General features: G+C 36.3%; 1 protein-coding gene across 1 annotated transcript in view; it reads left to right on the top strand.

Moving 5' to 3' along the window:
* Positions 1-2765: 2765 nt before the first annotated feature.
* Positions 2766-6601, top strand: part of LOC149420699 (putative isoaspartyl peptidase/L-asparaginase CG7860) — a 30255-nt gene continuing 26419 nt past the window's right edge. Inside the window, exon 1 of the mRNA XM_089636892.1 lies at positions 2766-2867. The gene's annotated coding sequence lies outside the window, so the exon portion shown is untranslated. The remainder of the gene's footprint in view (positions 2868-6601) is intronic.

Here is a 6601-nt window from a genome sequence, read left to right as displayed (position 1 = left end):
GTGTAAATAGCGACTGATGTAGGATTAAAATATATAGAAAATGAGAGAATATGTTGCACAAAAAGAATTTTAATGCGTAATCCCAAATATCAAAACTTTCATCCTAAACATGAAATGGTTGTGTTCTCTTGGTCTCTGGATCTGATCTGTCTCTGGTTCCTTTACGCCCTATTTATTTATTGGACAATTTGTATAGCATATAAATATTACAAAAAAAAGTTAAATTAAGTTAAATAAAATGAAGTACAGAAACAGGTGATGAAGTACAGAAACAGGTGATGAAGTACAAGAACAGGTGACACGAAGATAGAAGATGGAGACTCTGCAGTAAGAATCTTAGGTGGTGAGGAAACTGGACCACCTGCTTCAGCAAAAGAGTGCACCGCGTCCACCAACAGTGCCAGCACGAGGTTCGTCATCCGTCCAGGTATGTGTCTGCTGCTAGTAGAGCACTGACCCAATTTCCTCTCATAGATAACAGACCTTGGCAGCACCGCAGTGACATTCGACGATGATAGAGGATGGAGACTCTGCAGCAAGAATCCTAGGTGGTGAAGAAACTGGTGCACCTTTTTTAATTTTGCGATTTGAAACTGCGAGCGGCACGAAAAGCGAACAGCCAACATCGAACAGCGAATAGGGAATAGTGGATAGAGAATAGCATACAGCAACGGCGGGCAATTCCATCCGTTTTTGGCGGCGATTATTGTGCTTATGAAATGTGGATCAGAAAAACTCCAAAAGGTCCCAACCAGATTATACTCGTATATCTATTCAAATACGTGAGTGCGGTTTGCAGTGTACATCGGACACTTGACGATATCTGGCGATGTTCCCGGAAGAATCTTCCCAAATCCATATTTAGATATAGAGTCCGAGACACAACAACACAAACCTCTGCACAAACAGGAATCTTGTACGAAGCCAGCTCACTATTATCATAAGAATCTTGACATAACTCAACAACTCTTCAAACAGTTAGCACAGCTGATAGCTACCAACTACATTGTGCAATGTTGACTAAACATCTGCTGTTTTCTCTTGCCGCGAGGTGTTTTAGGGTATTTTTATCGGGGTTTAAAAAGAACTTCCTTTCTAGGTAAATTAATACTGCCCGATGATTATTTACACGGAAATGCATTTAAAGGTGTTTTAAAAAGTCAACCCCTATTTGTATACCTCGTATTCTTATCGCGTTACAGGGCAAATATACTCCCATTTTTATGAAATATTAAAAACAGTTTTTTTAAAGTTAACATTGTTTTATACATTGTTTAGCTTTCTCTTAAAGAAAAAATTACAATTATACGAAGATCGAAAATCTTTATTTGTAGGAAAACTGAATGAGATTTTTTTTTTAAAGTAGTGGTTAGCGTTTAAGATAGAAAAAGTATTGAATTAAATCCTTTAATTTTAAATCCAATTTCTAACATTTCCCGCAGACACGCCGGAAAGCAGACAGCAAAGGAGCAATTTTGCATTTCGTCTAATCGCAATTTGTTCGCAATAACATCACGAATGCATAAGACGGCGAACACGAAGTCTGGTCTAGCGTGACTAATTCAGGCGTAACATTGAAATTTTCGCAAAAGCAGACGTCTGTATTGATTTTGTTCTTTGTCCACCAGACAAAGGTATGAACTTGTGAACCGAGCGACCTCGGAGACGAGTTGCACCACCGCGAGATCGAAATTAGTGACACTTGTGGTGCCCTCTGGAAAGTTTATGAAAGTTACGATTTTGCTGGAGTTTTATTACCTTTTTAAACATTTTACAACGAAAACCTTAACTATTACTAAAACTTTCATATAATAGGAATTACTATGCTATCAATACAGATTAGAACATAGATAAATAGACCAAAGTTAAATAATTTATTTTTCTTCTTCTCGACACCGAAACGGGTTGTCTGAATTCTGTATTTTTTTTATCATACCGCTGCACACTGTACAATACTGATTTTAGAATGTGTGAAATTGTTCTTTTTAAAGCGATTTTTTTACACTTTGGGCCATGAAAAAATATGTTTGCTGATAATCACTTTTTATTTTGCACTTCAATTTTTATGGTTGTAAAATATGTCTAGGGGAGAAGTGCGCGCGTGTTCGTTTTGACAAGACGTGTGTTGCAATGGTCCGTGTATTTATTTTTCTAACTATTCAGACCGATGGCCTATGGTCTTTGAAAATGTGTCATAAGCCGTGTTTTAGTGAAAGATTTACAAATTGATTTTGCATTGTGCTAAGAGTGATTTAGTTTGCAATTGAATTCATTCCATAAATACATCTGCAAGATAAGACACACTCATATTCACGTTTATTTATTGCTTGACTGTTTATTTTAACATAATTATGTCCGCAAATATTTTATTTATTACCATTTTCTTAATTATTTATGTTTTTGTTTGTTTTTTTTCCAGTAGGTAAGAGCCATGAAGAGGCAAGAAGAAGCAAAAGAAGAAGTCGGCTAGAAGAAACAGAAATTATCCGAAGGGTCGGTAAGAAGTTAGAAGAGCCAGGAAGAGACAAGACGAGCCAAGAAGGGACCATAAGATCCAAGAAGAGCCTAGAAGGGCAAAAAGGGGACTAGAACAGCCAAAAAGAGACAAAAATAGCCAAGTAGGCGAGAGAAGATGCAATAAGAGCCAAGCATAGACTAGAAGAGACGGTAGTAAGAAGGGGCGGTAGTAAGATGTAAGAATATACAAAAAGGTATAAGACGAGCCACGAAGGGGCAAGAATACGAAGACCCAAGGCGAGCAAAAAAGAGACGAGAAGAGCCAAGCGAAATTAGGAGAAACAAAAAGATACAAGAAGAGCCAAGAGAGACAAGATGAACCAGGAAGAGCCAAAAAGAGGCAAGGAAATGTAAGAAGAAGGGAGACATAAATAAGTTAAAATAACGCTCATTCAATTCCTGCCCATTCTAAATTCCAATATTGACTTATTAGGTTGCCATGTATACCGGTCGATTAAACTCCAACCTCCTTTCAATCTTCAGAGTACGTGTTCCAAGTCCCAACAAATCAGTCCCCACTAGTGTACCAGTCGCCCCAGAACAGGAGTGCTCTTGGCTGGGATGTTACAATCGTATCGGATCGTTGTTAAATATGTGCAATTTTATATCAATGGCGTGTAAAATTTTGCAAAACTTTTTTCGTGTTTGGATACTATTATTATTTGTTTCCCCTCTCTCAATCTTGAATACTTTTTTTCGCAAATTTGCTCCTATAAAAAATATTTGTTACCCAGTGCACTTGCTTTACTGTGAATTTAATGTTTCTAAGAAGTTATCCAAAAACTATACAAAATTGGATTTACAGTATTTATAAACCTAATGAACTTAATAATTTCCTAGAATTATTATTTCTTACGTGGTGCGATGTGGCGGTTGTTGACTTGAACTTACTAGAGGAACTAAATTACTTTGTAGTAGATATAAAAACAGGAAAACTAAAATATCTTTCACAAATATCTTTAAAATATCGGTCACACCACCGGTGAGGTGGGCGGGTTACAAGATTACCAAATTAATAGTGACACTACATAGAGATTATTTTTTTATCAAAGCAGACGAAGACGCCACATCTCATGACTTCGAAACTTATCTGACAATTATAAATGTAGTTCTGCTCAGTTGTTCCGGGTGGCAGCCTGCAGGGTGGAGATTGCGCTGATGGTAGTCAATATCCAATAGGAGATAGGGAATCGGAAGAATCGGGCATCGTGGACACAAATTCTTAAAGTTTTTTTTCGAATATTATAAATTTTATCATTATATTTACTATCAGCATACAAGATCAAAACAAAATTCCTTTAGATTACAAGATTGCACTTAAAGATATATTTATATTACAAGGATCGAATACACCATCTCCATAACCGCCGTCACAACAGAAGTCCTTATTGGGCCCTCACGAGCCACCATTGTCTCCTCGGGGCCAATAGCTTGTCTGGCGCTGATAAGGTGCGGAACCAACGCTAATTTCCTTTGCTCTCCCGGGATATCGTCCTAACCACCGATAGCCCCATTGCGACCTCTCTCTCTTTCTCATAAACAACACGTACAACAGACAGAACATTCATAACGGAGTCATCAGCGGAACCACTTTACCGCGGAAGCCAATCCCTCGAAAGCAACAAAACAAAATTATGACCATTGTAACAAAAAGTATAAACTTATTCTTCCTCATCAATTACAACCATTGGAAATGCTTGCATCCTTTTTCAAAATAACATTTTCATGTTCCATTAATTTGAAACATAAAGATCTATTTATTGGCGCCATTGTATCAGATGCTTTCATTCAAAGTTCTTGATTGTGCTCCACGAAAGGGTCAAAGTATATTTTTATTTATTTTTTCAAACTCTTTACTTCGACTATGCATTTTTGGTTCAGGTCCTTATTTTTGATGGCCAAATTGAATGCATGTATTTGAATCGTCCATTCTTGCGCCAGAAATGAGCTCTGGTTCCGGTCAGCTGAGATTTGCAATCTTAGATTGAGTTCAATATTTTGTAAAAAATGGTGTCCCGTTTTTGCTAACTCGGTCATTTGTGTACACATTTATTTTAGATAAAGACAATGACTGAAACGGACTATTGAATCACTTTGAGGGACTTTTTTTACCTAAGGTTTAACCCACGACTAAAGGCATGATGCCGATAGTTCAGTTTTATTTTTTTTTTAAATTTCAGAATTCCTGTGTCTAGATGAGCAACTTTACAATTTTATTTAATTAAATAAGTAAAATTCGGTCGGTGGTTGAGTTGACATCGCGTTTGGGTCCCACCCAGGCGTAGTGTGTTCAATTCCTCGGCTGGCTAAGTCCTCCATCACAACAGAAGCAACTTAGCTTACTGTGGTGGTAGTAGGAGATTTTCAAATATTGTCAGGTTATTCGTAACTCGGGAATGTTTATTTTAACATAATACATACGATATTGTATATTTCAAAGGTTATTTATGTAGCATTGAAAGAATCAGAGGTTAAAACAAGCTCTCAGCGGCATTTCCCACACGAAGAAAAATGACAATTAATAATCTAAGGATAATTTATTAGAAATTAGCCTTAGATTAAGCAGAAAAAGAAAAGCGGGATTACAGGCCTTACGAATGAATTAACGAGTTTCCTGGTAAAATTTTAATAAATCACGAATACATTATCATGATTTCGGAAAACGTGTTAAAATCTGAATATTTTCACATTACAACGAAAACTGAAATATTATCATAATTTAAAGAATTTAAATGCGTATTATATTTATAGATTGTAGAGAACAGTCGATGTTTTGTAATCAAGTTGTAAAACAATATTTTAGGAGGCTTACATTTCTAAAGCTGGCTAAACCTTATGAAATACATCAAAATAATGTACTACGGAAATGTATATCTCAAGGCCCCGTAGTAAGCGTTCAAAGATGGTTTTGTAAATACGAATGTTAGAGGGAGCGCGCTAATATTAAAAAAAAACGATAATAATTAACCGTAAATATTGAAAATATTTAATAAAATACGACTCGTTTGAAATAGAGCAAAAATCGCTCGACTAATGCTTTAGTTGCATTTAAAGATACACTGTGATTTTTTTCATGCCTATAATAATAACAGAACAAAACGTGATTTTAATAATTTTCGGAGCTTACTTTGCGATTTTCTTCTATCGAGGGAATTTAATATATTTAACAATTCGGCATAACAGATGTATAGATATTATCTTCGAAAATTACTTTTTTTTGTTGAAACTTTAAACTTAAAAGAGTTGAGGAGAAACTTGTTATAAATCGGTAGAAATTTGGTATGCGGGGGCTTAAAATGGCCTAGATAAAAAGTCCGCGATGGTATATGACTATCTCCTAAGTATATCCCCCAGCATCGCCGGGTTCATGTCAGCAAGTTTAAAATAAATACACGTTTAACATAAAGAGTTATCTTCCAATGTATATAGTTGATTGTGTATGAAGAGAGGGCGGACGGCGGGTGAATTTGATTTGTATACATATCTACAATTTTAATCCGAGATTAATGAAAATTTGCACACTTGACTTTCAAAACAAAAGAAAGTTACTGTGTACTTGAGATTTCGCAAAACTACCCCCATTCCATTTTCTCACCCCTTAAAACAGTATCTTGACGCTTTTTGATAAAATTTTTCATTCAAAATAAGACCAAAATTACTGTCTACATCTGATTTCTAAAAACACTGCATAAAGCACGAGTAACGCCGGGGACTTCAGTTAGTTGATAAATAAAATAATTTTGGTACCTACTTTATCGCTTGTCTGATACGATTTATACATGTCGGTTCCATTTTTGTTGTTTGTTTTTGGGGTGTTATGCCGTGTTGCGCTAACTCCTTCTTTAGCCGACGTTTCGGACAGCGTTTCAGTGTCCATCATCAGGGCAGATCCGGTATGATGTGGACATCTTCGTATCTACCGGATCTGCCCTGATGATGGACACTGCAACGCTGTCCGAAGGAGTCTGTCGGCTAGAGAAGGAGTTAGCGCAACACGGCATAACACCCCAAAAACAAACAACAAAAATGCTTTTGGCCGTGAAAATCTAAAAACTTACATGTCGGTTCCAATTTTGAAAATTAT

This window comes from Hesperophylax consimilis, chromosome 10, assembly GCF_061612785.1.
Source record: "Hesperophylax consimilis isolate HC1 chromosome 10, BYU_Hcon_1.0, whole genome shotgun sequence".
NCBI classification, from domain to species: Eukaryota; Metazoa; Arthropoda; class Insecta; order Trichoptera; family Limnephilidae; genus Hesperophylax; species Hesperophylax consimilis.
This window is presented reverse-complemented; position numbering and strand designations above follow the sequence as displayed.